The sequence below is a fragment of the Sinohyriopsis cumingii genome, chromosome 10 (assembly GCF_028554795.1).
Source record: "Sinohyriopsis cumingii isolate HCF-2022 chromosome 10, ASM2855479v2, whole genome shotgun sequence".
Taxonomy (NCBI): Eukaryota; Metazoa; Mollusca; class Bivalvia; order Unionida; family Unionidae; genus Sinohyriopsis; species Sinohyriopsis cumingii.
The window spans coordinates 119,554,428-119,579,053 of NC_142970.1; positions in this window are offsets into that span (position 1 = coordinate 119,554,428).

The window sequence follows — 24,626 nt, forward strand, 5'->3', positions numbered from 1 at the left end:
GATAAAGGGTTTTTATGTTATATATTGGGTTAGTTTTTGCTCCTCACCATTTTATTGATTGTATATTTTTCGTTTGGGGATAGTATAGTAAGGGTTTGTTTTTCAGCACCTCACCTGTTTTGTATAGATGTTTGAATGTTTTCTGTTGTAGATATGCCTCGAAATGATTTACTCTTTCTTGCCTAAATTTGGTTTAGTTATTTATATAATTGTTTGTATGTTGTCTGTTGTATGTGTTATATCTGTCTCTATCCCGCCAGAAACGTTCTATTATTTTTTCCCCGGCTGTTTGATCGATTGAGGGCAGCTCCTTGCAACATTGCTATCCGTCTTCCGTACTTTGACGGCACCTTAGCTGTTCTATTCAGCAAATAACTCCAATCTTTTTTCCGCAGATAGTCCCTAGGTGTTTTCGACTGAAATTACCCTTGTCCATGTAGATTTTGTCCGTATTTCGTCCCAGGTGGTTCTGCAATGAATCTTGTCATTATATCATCCCAGGGTGTTCTGTAATGTATTTTCACATTGTCCTTATATCGTCCCAGGGTGTTCTATAATCTATTTTCCCATTGTCCGTATATCGTCCCAGGGTGTTCTATAATCTATTTTCCCATTGTCCGTACATCGTCCCAGGGTGTTCTATAATATAGTCACCTATTGTCCGTATTATCGTCCCACGATGTTCTATAATGTATTTTCCCATTGTCCGTGTATCGTCCCAGGGTCTTCTATAATGTCTCTTCTCATGGTCCGTATATCGTCCCAGGGTCTTCTATAATGTAATTTCCCATTTTCCATGTATCGTCCCCCTACCCTACTAATGTTAAATACCAAATAACCGATGCTAATATTCCGGACGAAAACATCAGCAGTCCCAATGAAATTTTGACGATTCGACTTCTACTCCAATGGTCATCAGTTGATTCCATGTATTTAATGAGTGATTCAAAATATGGGTAATCGTAGGCACAATGCATTCCTGTAAAGCATGTTCACTGGTCAAGTCCCGCTCTAACTCTTCCCTCGTGCACTGGTTCAAACTTGCCCTCATGGAATTGTAAAATAAATCACAATGCTCGAAATATATTCCTTGTGACGATAGTGATTTCAAATATTACAATATATATATATATATATATATATATATATATATATATATATATATATATATATATATATATATATATATATATATATATATATATATATATATATATATATATATATAATTTTCATTTATTAAATTATTTATGAATATTTGTGGGTGTTTGCATGCAATCGTTGTAATGATATTTTTGGTCACAAAGTATCGGGCAATATCAAGGCAGTGGATTTCATTTGCATTTGTTTATTCTTCGCTAAATCAATGTGCTGACATACGTGGATGCACCTAAGGGGGAGCTTGAAAAATAAAATCGATGCCATTTAAAATTGCCATGGCATACTAGTAGTGAATGGGGTCGATATAGGGTCTTGGGGAATTAGCATTAAAAACACCCCTGGGTCACTATAGGGTCTATATAAATTTAACATGGACAAAACCCCTGGGTCGATATAGGGTCTATGAGGAATTAGCATTACAGACCTCCCTGCGTCTGTATAGGGTCTATGTAAATTTAACATTAATCACCCTGGGTCGGTAAAAGGTCTATGTAAATTTAACATGGAAATAGAGTTTGGGCCTGTCTAAGGACTAGGGGAAATGGAACAGGGTCGGGACCCTATTTTAATACGGTCCCGACCTGATGGGTCTCTATTTTTTTATTTTTTTTTAAAAAAAAAAAAAAATTAAAAAAATGGGGTAGGCAATTGAAAGTCAAGATTTTTTCGAGATATAGGAGTGGCCCTGAAAAGGGCCTTTGGGTTTTTTCTTCTTCTTCTTCTAACTCCTCCACTTCTTCCACCGAGTTCTTACTTTTTCCATTATTCCTTTCTTCTTCCTCTTTTCAGTTTCTGTTATCCAGTCAGGATGACCCATCGCTTTGAATTTCTGTTGGATCTTCATCCAGTTGTTATTCAATCTTTCAAACTCTAATTTCTTCTTCTTATTCTCTTCTTCCTTTCTCTCTTTGCTCCATTGTTCTTTTATCTTCATCACTTCTGCTTCTGACTTCTATGACATGATCCAAGGCTTCCTTTAAAGTACCTACTCTCACGTAAGGTGAGTCAATGAATCCTCTGATTATTTCTACTTCTTCCTCAATCATTCCCCACTATTAGATCTTTTGCTACTCCAAGACTCTTCGCATTGTTCAGGCTACCTTCAAATCTTCCTTATTCAATCTTTCTACTATATAAGTCCCATCCATGATCCAAAAATAGCTATGTCTCAAATCGTTAAATAATTTTGTCACCTCCATCTTCTTTGTTTATTCCTTAGAATGGTGCAAACGACGACTACTGTGGGTTCTTATAGTTAAAGCGCGGACGTGAAGGAAAACATCCCCTAAAACAAAATTGATATTACCTAGATCATGACCAAACAACGCGCGGACGTGAAGGAAAACATCTCCTACTTTTCTCATCTCATATTATCTACTATCCACATACGCGAAGCAGCAATAAACAAACCCCAAATATACTATCTACACACGCAAAGCATTAAAATGAAACCCAAATCTACTATCCACACAAACCAACTTAAGCGCTTACAAAACCCAATAATCTACTATCCACACAAACCTACTTGAGCGCTTGCAAATATAAACACATACACTCACACTGTATACTTAGATGTGAGTGATGTATTATATTCGTGTACTACACTGTATACTTAGATGTGAGTGACGTATTATATATGTATAATAAACATTATACTTAGATGTGAGTGATGTATTATATTCGTGTACTACACTGTATACTTATATTTGAGTGACGTATTCTATTTGTGTACTACACTGTATACTTAGATGTGAATGACGCATTCTATGTGTGTATTACACTGTATAGTTAGATGTGAGTGACGTATTATATTTGTATAATAAACATTATACTTAGATGAGCAGCAGGGAAGTTTAACAGACCAGCGTGAACAGACAAAATAAACCTTCCTACGAGAACTTTCTCCGTAGAAGCCTCAGATTTCATTTTTACGGTCTACTACGGAAGCTAATTTTCGTGCATTTCAGACCGGATGCATCGGTTGGTCGCGCCGGTGTGTTAGTAAATATAGCGTCCAGGACAGGAAAAATAAATGAAGGGAATAATATTTTGTGTTAATTTTTTTGTTGCATGGTTGGGCTGCTTTTCCCAATTTTACGTCGCATTAAAATAATATACTTGAAAATAATATGAGTCAGAAAACTAGCACAGTTGGAGAGCCTCATTCTGCTAGATTAGCGCGAGAGCAATTAGCGTCACTAAAGAAACTTATCCCGGCAAAACAATTATATAAGAAAAAAGTCCGAGCACACGAAGACACAGAATTCGGTATTGCCGAGGTATCGTCGAAGTGGCTAAAGCCAGTTACTGAAACAACCGAGCGAGTTGTATATGGTGAGAAAAGAGACAAGGATATCATGAAAAGTGGAATTTATCCCATGTTGAAAGGTATCGAGGAACAATCACGAATATTACCGGAGCGATTAGCAATACTAGCACAACAACGCGGGCAACAACCTGCAATTGGTTTTAAAATAAGTAAAGGAAAACCTGGAGTAGGAAAACCTAGAGTAGGAAAACCCGGAGTAGGAAAAGGGAAGTTTAATATCGAGAATTTAAGAGAAAATTTCACCGAGGCGGGATGGGAAATAATATCACAACCGCTCTCGACGCTGTATAGTAATATAGATCAATTTGGTCAATTTGCGGAAAATTATTTTGATGGTCGAGGAGAATATCTGACTGATAAAGGAAAAGGAAGATACACAAACCGTAAAAATTGGTATAGTATGTTATATAAAGTTTACACGGGAAAACCACAGTCGAGAGAAACGGATCCATATTACAGAAGATTTTTAACAGCCGCAAAGGATACATATAATTATAATGCGCAACAAGCGAAGGAAGAAAAGCAACGGGTAAAAGAAGAAAAGCAACAAGCGAAAGAAAGAAGACAACAGGAGAAGGAAGAAAAAGCTAAAACTTCACGGAAGAGAGAAACAAAATTAAAAGAAGATATTCAACCACAGGAAGAAGATATTCAACCACAGGAATTAGGGGCCAGACCAAAGGAAGGGATTCCACCTCAGAAAAAGGAGAGAAAATCAAAAAAGAAAAAGGATAAAAGCGACCAGGAACCAATAGTTCAACCACAAGAAGAAGATATTCTAACATCTGAGCAGAGGGGACTTCGAATGTTAACTGCTGGAGAAATGGACCCTTTTTCAAGAGAGAAGATTGATTATAGAAAACCCGCCGATTTTTATTTGAGAGAAGACAATATCGATGAGCTCAAAGATAGCGGTGGAAGATTATTTACCGCTGCAAATTATATTCCAGAAAATGTAAAAAGATATGTGAATGAAGATCACATTAAATTAGTCACATCAGGAGATTGGCCGGCGTTAATTTATTTTGGTAGTTTAAGGAAGCCAATAAATATATACGATCATGAATATTTAAAATTTTTAAGGGAGGTTAGTGAATACAAAAAAATATCAGGGATAGAAAGCCCGTTACCAAAATATACTACCGAGATGCCAGAGTATTTTTTCCCCCGATATACTCCACAGTTACAAAAATATGATTTTAAAGAAAGCGAAGGGTTTTATTTTCGCCCCCAAGGTCCTCCATCGCTACCGCCACAAGATCCAAAAATAGGAAGCGATATACCATTTGCCCTGACAGCGTTGTCAACGACGTGTCTCGCCTCGAAGTATTAATCGGAGGAAAACGAGCCGGAAATAACTCTCGTGAAATAATCAACGAGGCCTCCGATATTTGTCAGCGATTATTTCGCGGCGGTGTCATCGACTCCTACATTTACAAGGAGCTCGTTGACGAACTCATCGATTAAAACAACACAATTGAAATAACATGATTGTTCACAAACATCAACGCAGACCTAGACAGGTCCGCATAGTTAACTCTCGATTGCCTGTATATAAATATATTCACGGCAATGGACTCGGAGATATCGTTAAAAGTTTCGTCACGCGGGTAGTCCCTAAAATAGGACCCGCAGCTAAGCAAATCGCATCAAAAGCAATAGGAAAGATCGGCGAGACTGTTATTTCTGGCGTTGGCAATTTGGCCAGTAAAGGCTTCGATGCTGTCAAAAGCAAAATATCAAATTTAATGCTTAAAAAAAAAACAGCCTGTCAAATTACCTAGCACCAGCGAAATGCCCCCCGAAATCAGTAAAGCCATAAACGACGCGGCAAATAAAAAAATAAATGAGCTAGCACAGGAAGTTGCTAACACAAATCTAGCACAGGAAGTCGCGAATACAAGTTTCATATCAGGCAGCGGTCTTCGTTTTAGATGAAATTCTTATTAATAAATGTTCGCACAAGTGTCAAATGAAGTGTTCGACATGGACGAGCCTGTAGGTAGAGACACATCCGTGCGAGATTTTCAGTATTTCTCGTACGACACAGTTGAACCAAATACACCTAATCGTTTGGAAATTCAAGTTCACGATACAACAAGATATTTTCTTCCATCTGAGGCGTATATCGAAGTTGTTGGGGAAGTTATTAAAACGGATAATACCGCCTATGGAGCAAATTTTAGAGTTGGATTTGTTAACAACGGTATTATGGCATTATTCAAGAACGCTACTTACATGATCGACGGAAGAGAGATTGAGTCAATTACCAATGATGTTGACTTAGCAACGACGATAATAGGCCTAGCTAGATACTCGGATGATTTTACTAGATCAGCTGGCCCTAGTATGATGTTTGCCAAAGATAATTCTGATCGTCCCGATAGTAGGCCGTTTATCATCAGACAACCCAACGATCGCACCGCTCCTAATGCTGCTCCCTTTCCAAATATCGAAGATATGATTATTAGTGCTAATAATGATCATAATATTGGATTTGCCACGCGAAAACTTATGCTAGAAGGAAATCGCAGAAGATTCTCTTGTGCTATTCCGTTATCCCATATATTCGGATTTTACAGGCATTTCAGGAAAATTATCTACGGAGCGAAACATACCGTAACATTTGTCAGAAAAGGAAATAGCGATGATGCTATCTGGCGAGAAGGTGCTATCAATTACAATACTAACGTGATAGATGCCAATGCCGATCCCGCAAATGCCGGCCAGGTAAAATTACTTAAATTTACCTTGTGGATGCCAGCGATAACTCCATCAATAATCGAGGAAGAAAAATTATTATCGTTCATGAACCAAGGCGGTAAATCTGTCATGTCATGGCTGACAACAACAACAGATTCCATAAATACCGATATTGATGGTGATTTTACCTGGCGTATTGCATCGCAGCAAGGTACCTCTGCACCTAGGCATATCTTTATCGCTTTTTTGCACACAAGAAGGTATCATCAATTATACAGCCACATGATATTTGATAGTATCCACGCAACAAACATATCACTGAGAGTAAATGGCCAACAAGAACCATCAGAGGAAATATCAATTAATTTTGAAAATTATTCGACAGCTCGCGCGTGTCATCGCTTGCTAAGTTTCATGGGTCGCGATCAAAATATCGATACCGGATTGCAAATATCGCAGCTGGATTTTAATAAATTTTATCCTATCTATTACTTTTCCCTGGAGCATCTCGATCTGGTAAAACAATCCGTCGTTGATATCCATTTCAAGGCTAGAATTCGCACAGGAAATAATTTATATAAAGCAGTTGCGGTGATTCTCAGCGATAGAACAATGATCTTGGAGGGAATCAGCGGAAGAATGAGAATTATAGACGCTCCTGTCGAGAAAATGTAACTTTGAAGATTTTCTAAATTTAGATTAAACGATTATTAATATGCCATACGAACACGTCAGCGTAACTCTGACCCCGGGTCAGATGAAAAAACTCCAAACAGCAACAGCAAAGCGATGCGGTACGAAATAAACCCTGAAAAATGATCAAATTCAGGGCGGTCATAACAAACAGTCGCTAACCAAAAATCAACGTGAACGTTTCGCCAAAGCCAAATCAGCGAATTCTGGCGTTCATGTGAATCTTAGTATAGGCGCCATCAGGGATATGGTCAAAACGGGTGGAATTTTCCCTCTGCTAGCCGCTATTCCCGCGTTAATAGCAGGTGCAAAAGCGTTAGGGTTAGGTGCGGTTGGAGCCGCAGGTGCTAAATTAGCGCATAAAGTAATGGGAGGGCGATACGGTAAAAAAAGGGAAGCGGCCTCTATCTAAGACGACCTCCCATGTACGGATCCGGCCTTTATCTAAGACGACCCCCGTACGGATCCGGTCTGAAATTAGCCTACCAGCCTCAAATTTAGATTTATTCAACGAAGCAAAGAATAAAAAAGAAAATTTTTCAGAGGCGTATTTATGCGGGATCAACTACCAGAAAAATCAAACCACACCGAGACAGGAATAATAAATCTCGATTCAAATACCGGCCCTGGCACACACTGGGTCGCCTACGCGATTAATCCTCGCGAAGTTGTTTATTTTGACTCGTACGGATTAGCTCCACCAAAAGAATTCGTCAATTACGTGTCAAAGTTAAATATTCCAATTTGGTATTCGACACTTCCGACGCAGACGTTAATGGATCCACCGATAAGCGGTCCTGAATCAATTAATGTCCTTGATGCAATTTCAAAATCATCCGGTCCGTATAATAAAATCGTATTTGAATATGCCATAGATAAATATCATGGTTGATATTTACGGTAGATTTATCTACAGGAAGAAGGAAGCAGAAGTGACTGACGTCGATCTATCAAAGTTCGCAACCAGGGATGATATTAATAATCTTCTATCGCTGTCAGAAGTGGATCCTGGCGAAGTTGCTGTTTTTCAGAGCCGCGAAGGAAGATTACAAACAAGCAACGTGAAAATAACAGATATAATCAAGCGAGACGAATATAACGATCGCATTAATCAATTTACTAGCCTGTCAGATTCGGTATCAAAATCCATCGCTGATATCGCCGATATTATAGCGAAGTTACCCCTGAAGGCTAATATCGCGGATGTGGAAAAAAAGGACAACGAGTTATCAGCAACGTTGCTTCTGAAGGCCGATAAAACATTATACGACGATCTTCAGGACAGAGTGACAAAAAGACTTAACAGGCTAAATAACGATCTTAAAAAACTCGACGATGCCTTAGCTAAATTTAGCAAAAAATTTGAGCATGATATAAAAACATCCGGCGATACTTCCTCCGCCGCAAACGAACTAGCAAAGAAAAAAGCCGATCAAGCATCGCACGATGATCTCAACGAGAGAGTAAGAAAAATCAACGAGGATATTACTAATATTCTCGCCGATATTACCGAAATAAATATCGTAATGAGTCAGAAAAGCGATAAAACATCATACGATGATCTCAGCGAGAAAACGAAAAAAATCAACGAGGATATTACTAAAATCAACGATGAAATTAACGTGGTACGTGAATTAGCGCGTCAAAAATTCGATACATCAGTGTACGGCGGAGAAATTCGAGATTTAAACACGAAACTTCTCGACGCAACTACAAAAATTAGCGATATTAACACAAAAATATCGTCAATGAATCTTGGAAGATTAGCGCGTATTTCGATACCAGAGGAGGTAGAAACAAAAAATCTTCCCTGCCATGTACCATTTGTGGTAAAAATACAAGACATTGAGTGGACACCTGAGAATAACACATTTAGCTTTACCTCGCCAATTACTGGCGTATATCGAGTATATATCACCGGAGCGACAAAATTCAATGTAATAATAGACGATGGTTATGATTTTCGTGAATTTGGTCCTGTGTTTTTTGTTATGACCATATTTAAAAATATAACAAAAACCTTTATGCTAGAACCACAAGTTAGAACCATGATGATGGTCGATTGTCAAGCAATTTTCAAATATTTATCCGGAATATATCCAATTGGTAAGATAAACTAACTAATAAATGACCGCATCGGATTACCGTTACAATCAGGCGCGTTCATGGCAGGATTCGCTAAAAAAACTTCTCGACGAATATCAGGTAAAAATAAAAAAATATCAACGCAGATTAGTTGCCATCGATGTCGCCGTGTACGCGGTAAGTGCAATAATCGCCGGTGCGGGAATAATCTTATCCGCGGTAACAACAATCGCGCCGATCGCAGCAACGATAATAATCTCGTCGACAACAACAATCGCTGGTGTTCTCAATATCATCGCAAAAAAAATATCCTCGTGCACGAATGAGAAATTGTCTCTATACACGAGTAAATTATCCCAGGTCAACGAGGCGTATTCGAAATTATCATCGTTGCTTTCTGAGAGTCTCAACGATGGCGTTATATCCGATCTAGAATTTTCAGCAATGATAAATATCTACTCCGAGATTGAACAAATGAATATCAATAATGTCCGAACTAACTCAAATCGTGACAAACACGACACCGCCGATAACAACGCTGATATCGGCAAGCTCAACCAGGCCAGAATTTAGTATCGATTTTCCAATACCAATTAGCGTCAAGGAAATTGCGCTGTCACAGTTACGCGTCTATAATAGCTGGCCCAATATTAGATCGAAATCATTTGGTAGATTATCATCGAATAATTCGCTTGTTTTTGCCAATAATAACCGCCCCGATGGAACTCCCGATTGGATCGTCGTTGGCATACCAACAGGCAGTTACGAAATTGAGCAACTAGATAAGGAACTTACCAGTAGAATATCAAATATAACCGGCGATGCTAATCCAGGAATAAAAATATCCTCGCACGATCCAACGTTGTCATCGATAATCGAAGTAAAATCGCCATATGTCGTCGATATTTACCAGTCATCGATTAGGACAGTTCTAGGTTGGCTCGAAATCGCACCTCTGGCAAAACCAGAAAAACCAGATTTTATTATTCCAGGTTGGCACGAGGAAGCTCCTCCAGAACTACCGGAGCCAAAAAAATCAGATTTTACCACCGACGAAGGATGGTACGGAGATATCAAACACAAGCCTCTGATCCACAATGCCATCAATCTCATGAATAGCCACAAATTTAACTTGGTAATGTTCGCTTTTACTTTTAGGGACGAAAGAATTATCTCGTGGTTGCCTCTTCCTAAAATTCCCCCCGGTGTGAAAATCTTCGACGCTACCAATATTAACAGGACAATATTCCCCATAGACGGTATCTTGGTAAGAAAAACCCTCGACGAATTTATTCAAGAACATAAATTACAATTAAATTTATTGCGGGAATCCTTTCATGAATGCATCTTAAATAAATCAGGTTCATGTAGCGAAATTATCGAACGCGTGAAGATTTTAAATCAACTCGCGAATGATGTTGAATATTATCATGGTATGTTCATTCGGGCGATAATCGACGATATATCAATTGCCGATTATGTTCTTCCTATTAGCAAATTCGAGTTGATCAAAATCTCAGGAGAAAAACAAAAATTCATGAGAGTATTTGGATTAACCGAGGAAACGCTCCAAATTTCAAATTTCCTGATTATGATGTTGATGAAATGAGAAAATCCGTCACTGATACCATCGATGATTTATTTCCGAAATTACATGCCGCGTGGACTAAAAAAATACAATCAGAATCGATTCTCAAACATAATAATGATCCTGCCGGGCAAGGGCGGCATATCTCGCCGGGTATCGTCAATATAACGGAGGTCATCGCGATTTATCTTCACGCGGATGTCGTTGAAGGTAGCTACAACGTGGATTCGTCTGTGTCAGAGCAGGCACAGCAGGGATTTATCTTATATTCGTTTTCACCTAGCGCATCTCCGGGTTTTTTGATAATAAAAGAGCCAGTAAATCCGTTTTACCTGCGATGCCACAATCGATTATTGTCGAGGATAAATTTCAAACTAACAGATCAAAATGGACATTTGCTTGATATACGCGGAGAAACACTGAGTATCAATTTGTTGGTGAGATCGTAAATCTGTCCGCCAAAGAAAAATGGCCAAAAAAATAAATAAAAACCAGGAAATTTTTCAAAATTAGTAAATTTCTTAATTTTGACGGGGTAAATACCCGTCAAATTGAGTAATTTATATAATTTCGTAAATCCGTTCGGGTAAATACCCGTCAAATTGAGTAATTTATATAATTTTATGTTTTTGATGGGGTAAATACCCGTCAAAATTAAGAAAATTGCACAATTTCAATAAATAAATTATTTCGGTAAATAATAAAAAAATTAATAAAAATCAGAAAAATTAAGAAATTTGCGTAATTTTATGTTTTTTATGGGGTAAATACCCGTCAAATCGAGTAATTTATATAATTTCGTGAATCTGCTGGGGTAAATACCCGTCAAATTGTGCAATTTATATAATTTCGTGAATCTGCTGGGGTAAATACCTGTCAAAATTAAGAATATTGCACAATTTCAGTAAAATAATAAAAAAAAATAATAAAATCAGAAATTATTCTGATAATATCTGAAATCTTCAGAATCTTCAGATTCTTTAGAATCTTTAGAATCTTCGATTCCAATTCCAATTCTAGAATCAGAAATCGAGGATTCCTTGATTCTGCTTTCATCGACCAGCTTTTTTATCTGCCTGACACGCGAGCTGGTAATTTTTCTCGACTCATGCTCGTCGGATAATCTCGATCTAACTTTTTCTACCAGCGTCGATAATTTAACAAAATCTTCGATTTGATCATCGCTGACAGTCGCAAGCGATTGATACATCGCAATCTGGATTTTCTTTATAAACTTATATTCTGACGGTAGCGTGTATCTGTATTCGAGCTTCCCTTGAACAATCGTCTCAAATTCGGACCGGATTTTACCTGTGTCCAAATCTGAGGATAAATTTATGTTTTTGTTTTTCAGATCCTCGATGGCTTCGATGATGTTGTTTATATTATCCTCGTTCATTATATAATTTTTGTAATATTCAATTAATTTTTAGAAATCTTCGATTTCACTTTCTGAATCTGAAATTATCGGAATATAGTAAAACTCAATCCACTCGCCAAATAGATATGAGAATGTTGCATTTTGAATTTTTTCTGCCACTCGCCACACCGAGACTATATTAATACCGAAGTATCTTGCAGCGGCCCTCATCGATGTAAATGCAAGTTCCTCGCTTGTTTCTTTATTTATTGATTTAACCGCCTTAGCTATTCGCGGTCCGCCGGTATAGCCGGATCTGCAATTTTCACTCTGAGTTACCGCTCGAAGATTAAATAATTTATTATTAGCTTTATTTCCATCGATATGATCGATAACGAGACCGATTTCTATTGGTCCGTTGAAAACCTCGAATACAAATATGTGATTACAATAGCTTGTACATCTTCGTTTTTTGTTTTTGTTGATGGTAAATCTGAGATATCCAAATCTATCAACTTTACCAACACGATTCTTTGTTTTAATATGCCTGACGATACCATCCGATGATGCCTCGTATCCCATGATCGTAGGATGAGATTTAAACTCGCATGTCATTGTTGTTTCTGGAGTTGCTGATTTTGGATTCATATATAATAATTATATGTCTAAATCGTTATTTGCCTTGAATCGATTAATATAATCTTCTTCACATGTTATAACCGACGAGGATCTTTTTTCATAATACCGACGCAATTCTCGATAATTTTTTCCTCCGCAGGCTAAACACAATCGAGTTTTTCCTCGCGTGCCAACTTGACAAATTAAGCAACGTTGTGGTCCCTTACTGCCACGTCGAATCGCATGTGTGTGAGCGCCGCAATAATCGCCTCTACACGATTTATCACAGAATTTTGTTGAACCGATTAGTATCCATTTGCAATGCATTATTATAATTTAAACATTTGTCTAAAATATAATCATGGATGCATTTGATCTTGATGAGGCAGAATATATTATACCTGAAGTTGATCGGGCCAAGAGAGAATTTTTCGACGATGGAGCGATTCACACTTGGTCGACTTGGAAAACGAATTCTGTCGATGCCACGATGAATCTGGAGCGAGCCAAGAAAATAATCGAGCACATAAAAACCGAGCATAAGGAAGAGCGATTTATCTTTGGAATAAAATTTATCGCACAAATGCCCGACGATACTTGGATTATTCGCGATAAACGAGATCCAGTGCGTGGCGGTAAGAAAAATGTTGTTCTTGATAAAAACTCTAAGCACGGATTGTTACTAGGAATCGATGGCCCTTATTACGCCAGGGCATATCCATCCAGTGCAGTCGTTTATGTAATTTATCGGCTAAATAATAATCCGGATGTGAAAAATCTACCTGCGATGAAAGAATCACCGATGATAAATTGTGTGGCCGAGCGTGTCATCGAACATATGAAAAACACTCGACGTGGATCTGGTTTGACCCAGTTGAGGCTGGATAAAATTAACACATGGGCAAAGACTGTCGCTGATGGTGCATCTGTGGATGATGTAGCTGCGTTGAGCAAAAAACTTAAATTTCCTATTACGGTGAAAACACTATCGGGAGAAATATTATATTCATCGCCATATAGATCCCGAGGAGCGCCAATCGAGATTGTCGATCACAATTCCCACGCGTGGTCGCAATCGGTGATGATATTTCCACGAGATCGTATTGTTAAATTTTATCCTATAGATGCCACGAAAGATAATTCCGATGCTATGTTCAGATTTATCAAAAAATTAAGCGCATCTGATCCAATATCGATATGGTTATTCTCGAGCGAAGAAAGATACGATCAGTTTATTCTACCATGCGGTGATATTTACCGGGGGGAAATATTACATGAGTCGATGGGAAAACTTGCGGTAAAATATTCGTCGAATCCCGATCAGTTACTAACGAATTGCTTTACAGTTCCGTCTGTGGCCGCTCACGCCGCTAGAGAGAAAAATTCGTGGAAGCCTACGAGAAACGAATATCTCGCTGATATTCAACTTAGTTGTATCGAATACGGCCATGGCGGATTGTGGAATACCAAATATTATTTCGAAGATATGATTTCCGTTGACATGAGCGCGTGTTATCCTGGAAGTTTTCTTGGATATGGCGATTGTGCAGATTATTTTGCTAAATTCGGCCATCCTACCAGCGAGATGACAAGGGTAGAGATTAACGGGCCGTTACCTGATTTTGCCATAACCGGATTCGCTTGTGTTACGTCATTCGAGTTTGCTGAAAATTTGCATAAAATTTGTTATATTTGGTTCGGCAGGCATTTCTCCCAGCGCCGTTGGGTTCCTACGGTGTTGTTGAGATATATGCTAGATTCGTCGATGTTAGTATCGTTGACAGTGAGCGAGGCGATTATATCCTACAGAAAACAAACTAATGTGTGGTTGCCGACGGACTGTGACAACGCAAAAGATATAGGAAGAAAAATAATTGGTAAATTTACTCAAGGTGGATCCGTTGATCATAAACATCGACACGCTAGGTTGTTTATCAACGACGCGGAGATGGATTTTATAATCGCCGATACGGTATCACGAGGAATATTTTGCAACAGAGAGAATATTATCATTGACGGAGCGAAGTTAGGTACCGTGATTAGCTACCTTGACGGAGAATCAGCGCAATATACACATTTGCGGTCGTCGATGCTCGCTTATGTAAGTATAAATTTACTCTCGATGATAAATAAATTTTCTGATATCGCGGTAAGAGTCGCGACGGATTCATTTTATATCGATAAAAAATACCAGTGCAGGCTGGAAAATTTAATCACCGATGGTAGTTCATGGGGAACCTGGAGGATAAAAAACGAAGATATTCTAGATTATTGCGAAGATGCCGATGTTGAAGATTGTGATAAATTTCATCGAGATAAATTTGAAGATTTTTCCAAAGCCGCATCTGCATTTGACCCAATTTCACGCAGTAAATTCGTTTACCTAAATGGACCTGGCGGTAGCGGTAAAACAACGCAAGCAATAAACTTATTTGCAAATTCTGACATGATTGTGTTGACTCCGACTCACAGATTAGCGCGAGAAATAAAGCAGCGCGGAGTTGGTTCTTGCACATATCACAGTTATTTCAAGTACAGCGGTGGATCATGGGATTCGGCTCGCATGGGAAATAAATATATCAATAAGATTATAATATTTGATGAGATTTGCACAGTGAATTTGGATATATTAAAATCGATCTTGGCTTGGCTGGAAGGGAAAAATAACGCCGTGATAATGTGCGGTGATCACGACCAACCTGATCCTATCGATGGTGAATCGCCTCACGAATGGCTCAGAAACTTCGTTGATTATTATGAAGAAATCGACGCCGATTATAGATCGACGGATATTTTACTGACCGAATTCAAAAAATTGATTCGACTACAACCGAATAAGATTCAGTGTGACGTAATGAGAAGAATAATCGACGAGACTCCGATGAGCGATTTTCTAAATTTGTGACGTCCCGATCATCTAATCGTTGCTAGTAGAAAAATTATTCGTGATATTATTCAGGAAATGTTATTCAAGCTGCATTGTGAGAAATTTACAACACTGCAGGTACCGTTATGCTATAGGCCAGCTAATACTAGGCGACAAAATATTAATATTATTTTGCCATGCGGAGAGGAAAAGATTTTGGTCCTAAATGATATTATCTTTGTTGATATTAATCTTGTTAATGACGCGATAAATGCAGAAAAATCGCCATGGAAACTAGGATACGCAACAACGATACACTCGTCGCAGGGATTGACCGTAGATGGTCAAGTTTGGATCGTCGATGACAGAATATCTTGGTCAAATTTGGTATATTTAGCCGTGTCGAGAGTAAGAAAATTATCCCAACTAGGACGAATTCGAGTAAATTACATCAGTGATGCTGGCGGTAGTTGAGTATCTTCGGGTACTATTTGTAATTCTTCTTTGGTAAATCCGCGTTGTGGCGCTATTGAATCTAGAATATAAATCGCTGGTCTTCCTGACGATCTTGTTACGGCAGATATTGTATGTGTTGTAACGCTCCAGGTTGGGTCGGTTGCTCTTTTTCTGCCTCCCTCGGCCTCACCTTCTTTATAGAAATATCTGACCGTGACACTACCTAGTACAGGTTGAATTGTGGAATCTCGCTTCAAAGGTATATTCGATTTTGTAATTGCAATTGCAGGTTTCATTGCTATTGTTCGAGTTACTTCGTTATTTAACGCGTTAATCACATGAGGCAATCTTGATACCCAATCGTGAGATCGATTATTCTGAATAAATTCACGCGCGTACTGGTATCCGAATAATCGTTCTGCAAGCGTTTTATTGAATCTTTCGACGATAGCTTGATTGTGATGAACACCTACAATACCGCGACGGATTTTGACATTATTCTTTTTCATCAATGAAGTAACCACGCCAAGAAATTCTCGACCTGGATCAACCTGGAGAAGATTCGGCCATGTTAACGGGGATCGTGAATAAATTTCGTTAAATGCCTTGGCAATTTCTGTTGCTGTTTTATTCGATAATGGCTCGGCTTCTTTATACCTGCTGGCGATATCAACGACTGTCAAAACGTATTTGTATGTGACGCCGTCAACGGTATCGTGAGGAAGAAACATAAGATCCGCCTGATGAACTTCATTAGGGACACTGACAGTGAAACTTGCATATGGTATTTTCTTAGGCGGAGGAAGATATATTTGCCAAATTGCCTGTTTCGATAACCACGATTCAGCGACGGATTGTTTTACCTTAGCGGCTTTAGCGAGTTTGGCTATAGCTGATTTTCCTCGCCAGAATCTCCGCGGAGAATAATATATCTGCTCCATTATTATTTACCAGCGCCAAGTACTAATTTACCTTTCATTGCGCCTTTTATCAACCAGGATGCCAATTTCTCTTTGAAATTTTTATTAGGAATCGCGTCTAGTGCGTGAATTAGCTTGATATCAGCGAGATGTCTCTGTTGCAAATCCCCGCTGCGATATGCGAGATCGTGGTTGTAACAAGCGCTGTCGATGGCGTTTACTGGATCTTCATTTTGTTTTGGTTGGTTATTATCGTCGAGTCTGATATCGAGCCTCGTTCCGGGTCCACAGTAATTGTACCCTGGTAGATGCTTCTCTCCGGGATATTTCGCCCAGGGCAGCCCAGGTAGATTTTTCATGGAGGCGGCAATGTCTCCTCCGGTTCTAGTTTTTTTTTACGAATCTAAACTTGCGTGTCTTGCAAACTTTGCATTCTCCTGCAATTGCGTTCCTGTTATTGCGTGTAACGATTTCAGTCGGATTTATCGTAGCTGTGTGCGTGCGGCACTTAACACAATATAGATCCATGTATTCTAGTAACATGAATGTAATTGATTTTTCGGCCACGAAACGACGCGAGCAGGAAAAACATAATGCGGTATTACCGAATTCGATAAGAATGATAATCATTGGCCCATCCGGATCTGGTAAGACGCAATTGTTGCTAAATTTGATTATGCGATGGCTAAAATGGGACAAATTGTATCTGGTTGCACCATCCGTGGACGATCAACGATGTTATCAGGTGTTAAAAGAATTTAGCGATAATACCGACGAAGGCACAATCGAATTCATCACAGATATCAATGAAGCTCCATCCGTGGAAAATTTGGACGACGATGTTAATAATCTTGTTGTATTCGACGATGTTATGGTGGACAAGCAGACCAACCCGGCTAGGATATTCTCGCGTGGCAGACACAAGAACACCGATGTTATTTACGCGGCACAGCGATATACGCAGATTCCAAAGGTGATTAGGGACAATTGCAATATTTTATCGGTGTTCAATGGCGTAGACACGCACACGTTGAGAAATATCCATCAGACCTGGTGCAACGGCTACATGGATATAAATAAATTTAAAAATTTGTTGAGCCGCGCTCAGGCAACGCCGCACGGTTTCATCACGATAAATCTTCATGATCCACGCAGTCGGTATCGCATCGGTCTCGATCAAATTTATTCATGAAAAAGCAGCCCCACGTTGCAACAAAAAAAATTAACACAAAAACTTATTCCCTGATTTTTATTTTTCCTGTCTCGGATGCTATGTTTATTTGACACACCTGTATACACACCCGATGCACCTAGTCTGAAATGCACGAAAATTAGCTTCCGTAAAAGGCCGTAAAAATGAAATCTGAGGCTTCTACGGAGAATGTTCTCGTAGGAAGCTTTATTTTGTCTGTTCACGCTGGTCTGTTAAACTTCTCTGCTGCTTAGATGTGAGTGATGTATTATATTCGTGTACTACACTGTATACTTATATGTGAGTGACGTATTATATTTGTGTACTACACTGTATACTTAGATATGAATGACGCATTCTATGTGTGTACTATACATTTCTCATAGACGTTAGATTGACGCGATCTGTTTGTGTGCTACAGTGTCCACTTAAATGTTTTAAGAGACGTGGGTTTTTTGCATTCCATATAAACTACACAATAATATCAGCCTCACTAGCAAATCAGTTCAAGTGAGTACCACTATTATGAGCATTATAGGGAGATTTATTAACGAAATACAACTAAAATGTATCTGATTTTATCAACCAACTCATTCTGATCTTATATTTTACAAGTGTTTGAATTTGTTGAATGAGTCCTCTTGGAAAATACTCTGAAATCGTTTGATGTTGATGAATCAATTTTCCCGTTGTTCATAATATTATGTAGCAAGTCCAAATGCAATGGTATTAGCAATAGTTACTTTTCTTTGTTCCTTCATCCAGGGTGTTTCCTCAGACCTATTAGCTCCATATGTACTTTATTATAAAAACAGAACTTCTCTCTACTGAGCTCATCATTACCGGATCCATTTGCGATATACAACAACTGCGCCGTTTTGCAAAATACAGAGAGAAAGACGACATTTCAACATCCGAAGTGTACACTTCTGACTCAGGAATATAATCATAACAGATTTATTCTAATGATTCAGGTTTACATTAAGTGCTACAGATTTCCTCTGGAATTAAAAGGTAATCATATATATATATATATATATATATATATATATATATATATATATATATATATATATATATATATATATATATATATATATATATATATATATATATATATGTACACACCTTGTGTGGGTTCTTTTCGTAATCAAACGTAAAATATAAGTATTACGTTAGAAGATGGCATTAAAATATATCGGAACAGAGATGTATAAAAGAACAGCTCCAGCCGCCGTATGTAACATATCATAGTTTGATCAATTACACTGAATAAAAATAACCCCAAAAGACACTTCAATTATATTTTTGTATAAGCAAATACCTATCAAAACAGTATTTGTGAACAATTGAATTATATCGTCTTTTACGTCAGCAAAATATGGTTGATCGCCGCCCACTCCTAATTCAACGTTTGTGACAGGTTAGAGTCGACGCATTTGCCCCCCCCCCTCTCTCTCTCTCTTTCTCTCTCTCTCTCTCTCCAGCCTTTCGTTAACTGTAATTCGGTTTGTGTCCTCTCTGCTTTTTCTGAATAGGTGTATATATGGTGTTATTTCCATTAAAAATAGATAAATAGGCAACCTAAGTTTTTTTGTCAGATTTTCACTTCACATAAAGGACAGTACCGTCTATCTCGGTAGGTCAGATATCGTCAGAGAGAAAATCAAACACTGACTAAAGGTTAATATGTGTTTCGATGTTGCAGCCTGCCAGCTCATAAACAAACCCTTCTACAAGACGACTGATGTGTGTCCCACACGGGCTATTTAGCATACATTTCTGAACTATAACAATGACAAGACACAATGAATCTTATCGTTAAATATAAATCATTCACATCATTCAAATCAGATAAGTTTACTCAATTCTTTCACACGGTTATAAAAAAGTATCCCATGAAATTAGTATAATAAATGATTCATATGAGAACAAGAATAACAAATTTAGTGAGAATACAGTTCATGCAACCGAACAGATTCAGGTTCGAATCGTTCTGAAATCATCCCTGTTTACCTGGTTTATTGAATATGGGCACGAAACTCCCTTCTGTTTACCAAATAAGGAATGGACACTTTTGATATGTATTTTTATATGTATTGCTTCATGGCTTCACTGAAGAACACACTCCAGCGTCGTCGTACGGCGTCGGCACAACACGAGAAGTAGCAGTTTACCGGTTCTAAGTCAAAGCTCGATTGGCGTACTGCTTGGCGCCAGGGGTCACTTGTGACGGTGGTAGAGATCACCAGGTCTCACTGCACAGCTACCGCACGACTCAAGCTGGGCAGCCCCCAGTCAGTAAGGAGCTTTCCGCCATGGCCTGCATACTTCACTGGGTGCGTGGAGCTTAGAGAACCATCTCAACAAGTGGGCCACCAAACTCCGCAACAGGAAAGACTAAAAAAAAGAAATAAGAAGACTCCAACTCTTCGTTTTGCAACCTGAAACATCAGAATCATGTGTCCTGGATTGAGCGCTGACCTACAGCAGATTGACGATGCATGAAATACTGCCGTTATTGACAGAGAACTCCCCCGACTGAACATCGACATTGACTGCCTCCAGGAGACCCGACTGGCTGACAGCGGCACCATCAGGGAAGCCAATTACACGTTCTTTTGGCAGGGGAAGCCCTCGGATGAACCTCGGAAGCATGGTGTAGGTTTTGCCGTAAAGAACACGCTAATCACCTTCATTGAACCTCCATCATCAGGTACTGAGAGAATCCTTGCACTCCGGCTGTCAACATCCTTAGGCCCGGCCAACATATTCAGCGTATACGCCCCAACCCTCTGCTCCACCCACGAAGAGAAAGACAAGCTTTATGAGCCTCTGGATCAGGCAATATGCAGTATCCCCAACAATGAAAGCATTTACTTACTAGGAAACTTCAAAGCTATAGTGGGAGCTGACCATGAGGCCTAGTCCACCTGTCTCGGCTTTTATTGAATGGCCAAGATCAACGAGAATGGTCAGCGACTGCTGGAGATGTGCTACACCCACAGCCTATGTGTGACCAACACTTTCTTCAAATGCAAGGATATCCACCAGGTGTTGTGGAGACACCCACGTTCACGCCACTGGCACCAGCTAGACCTCGTCATCACCAGGCGTGCAGAACTGGCCACTGTTCTCCTCACCCGGAACTACCACAGTGCCGATTGCGACACGGACCATTCCCTCGTGGACAGCAAGGTGCGAATATTACCCAAGAAGCTGCACCATGCCAAGAAGAAGGGTCACCCACGCATCAAAACCTGCTGTGCAAACAACCCTGAGAAAACACACCAGTTCATCAGCAAAATGAAGGAAGCCCTCACCAAAGTGACACGTGATGACACCATTGACTCCAAGTGGTCCCATATCCGTGACTCTGTGTACAATTCAGCCATCACAGCTTACGGGAAGAGGGAGCGAAAGAATGTCGACTGGTATGATGCAAACTAGGAGGAGATGGAGCCCGTGACTGAGGTAAAGAGGAAAGCCCTCCTGGGATACCAGGCTGCACCTAGGCCCAGAACACTACAAGCCCTCAGGATTGCAAGGAACAACGCCCAGAAGACCCCCGCCGCTGTGCCAACACCTCCTGGCTAAATCTTTGCAACAGTATACAGACATCTGCTGACACAGTGGACGCAAGAGGAATGTACAAGGGTATCAAAAAGGCGACAGGCCCCACCAGCTAGAAGACCACCCCTCAAGTCCAAGACATCACACACGGAAGATGGACTTCAGCAGCTGGTTTGCCGCCTCTCCCATGCTTGTAAGGAATTTGGACTGACCATCAGTATGAAGAAAACGAACGTCATGGCACAGGACGGAGATTCCCCTCCCTCTGTCACCATATATGGGTACAACTTGGAAGTTGTCGAGAACTTCACATACCTCGGGTCTAACATCTCCAGCTCACTCTCCATTGATTCTGAGGTGATACCAGACTTAACCAGGGAGTCTTGAACAACCCCAACCTCACCGAGAAGACCAAACTGCGTGTCTACCAAGCCTGCGTGCTCAGCTCACTTATCTACAGCAGCGAAACATGGACCACTTTTGCAAACAACGAGAGGAAACTCAACAGCTTCCACTTGAGATGTCTGCTGCGCATTCTGCACATCTAGTGGCAGGAATAAGTACAAACACAGAGGCTCTACAACGCGCCAACATGAACAGCATGTTCTCCATTCTCAGCAAGAGGCGCCTTCGCTGGCTTGGCCATATCAAGAGAATGGACCCAGGACGCATTCCCAAGGACCTGTTATATGGGGAATTAGCAGAAGGTGCACGACCAACTGGACGACATCTGCGCTACAAAGATGTTTGCAATAAGGATATGAAGACGGCAAACATCAATGTCAACGACTGGGAGAGTTGTGCAAACAACCGTTCCAGCTGGCGTCTAGTTTTCAGGCAGAGGGTTCAAAACGCAGAGGAAGAGAAAAAAATAAAACAAGCTGAAAAGAGAGCTAGAAAGAAGGATAAACAAAAGCTTACTTTGGAGCTACGCCATCGTCTCCCGTAGACGGACGGATGCCAAGACCGGACCAAAGAGCCAAACAAATTCACCACAAAAGACAATATAATCTGTGGTTTTCTTAGCTGTATGAGTTTGTGTGTAGAACAGGAAAGACAGTAAACAGGCAACGTGCCTTTCTGAACTTACAACTATTCCCCATTATTTCCTTCTGACATAAATAATGTATGTCTGTAGAATTCCGCACGGTTAGAAAAGCATGGTATGTTACGTATGTGCATGAATCTACTCCCATAAGACTTGGTCCAATCTGGCGATACATAGAGTACCTACGCTTTGATTTGTATGGTACTCATTTTGACACTCCACTGTTTGTTGGTTGGTTGCCACTTATCTTAAACCTTTGGGTGGAAATTGACTCAAAAGGAGTCCTTGTGTATTTCCTAGACATGCTTTACAAGGATAATCATTGTTGATCAAATCAGCTAGAGAACCATTTGAAATGTATCTATGTTTGAATGCGGCCTTTCATAATTTCGTACTGCACATTAACAAAACTAAAGAGGAGTCTCGTTAACCTGGGTCACGTTAATCCGGAAACCTCGCTACCCGGACATAATTCAACGGGAACCGAATTCCTAAACGCTAATTTGCTCCTTCAAGCTAGAAATCCGCGTTCCGGATCCGGAAATTAAAATCGTGGCCAAATTGTAAAATTACTATAAAACTTGTCTCATTAATCAGGAAATATTCTGTCCAAACATAAGAAATTCGAAACATCGTATAGAAAAAAATAATCAGTCGGATAGAACAGATTCACCTAGGCAAATTTGAACGTGTGTTAATGTATCGATCTTTGAATGGTCAATACCATGGTACGTTAAACTTAGTAATTGATCACATGATCATGTGTGTGGATAAACTAAGTAGCCTGACCATATTGTAGCCAGCGATTACATAAACAATGTCTGTTTTACTAGTAGCCGACAAGGGCGTTAATAGTTTAATAAACACAAAGGGATTAAAACATATGATTAATAAATTAAGTGTGTCATTATAACTCTATGTTGTTTACCTAATGTATGCAACAATCACAGTCTATTGATGGCTGTACAAATACAGCTGATTGATTTAAGCTGTGGACAGTATTGGGCTTCATTTCAGAATAAAATTAGGACGTCAATTATCAGCTCATTAGCAGCTGTTACAGCTGTAAAATACGACATAAAACACAATAGTGAAACCCTTGAAAATCTATGTACACTATCAATAATCATTGCATATTAATCCGCCGAAGAATCCAGGAAAGCGAAGGTTACAGATTTCTTCAGGAGATTGACATAATAAATATATGTAGAGCACATACATGTACATATAAAAAGTGTGATATGTTTGATGTGTTAATTGTTCAAATTTGTATGTACTGTACTGGTATTTACAAGCACATGTTATAATTATGTGAAATAAACACATGTCAATAAATGTATTCATTAGTTTATTTCAACTACTGTTGAATATACAATGCATTTACAGCTAGCATATAAAAGTATATGCATGCGTTGTGATGACATTGTAATAAAAAATGTGCATGATTTAATTATCTGGAAAGCTCGTTAATCCGGATATATTCACTGGCAACGAAGGTGTCCGGTTTAACGATCCTCATCTGTAGATGACTTAGACTAAACTTGAATTCCCACTCGTAACTAAGCGATTGGACCACAACGCCTTGCCTAATGACACCCAACTGTAGCTAACGAAGAGAGACCCACGCTATAATTCGAATACGCACGATTACAAGCGGAAGAGAGCAGATACATGTCCACACGTATCTATCGAAATGAGATAAACGAATCACATTTGCCAGTTCATTTGTGTGTGCTTGTATTTATTTGTTTGTAAGTATTGTCCCAATGCCTATGTATACAGCTAAACCTCTAAACCATTTACCCGGTTGTCTGTCCATTTTCGACAGTGTATATGCGAAGGTATAGTAATGTATATATAAACACCTCATGTACCGGTGTGTGATAGTATAATTACTTTTGGTATGAGAGTGTGTGTTTATTTCATCTTCCTTCTCTTACATTCTACTGAACCTTGTGTGATAGTGTATGTAAGAAATGATCGGGTTCGTATGAAAAAACAAAACATTCTGGAGATTTTCGTTGAATATTAGGG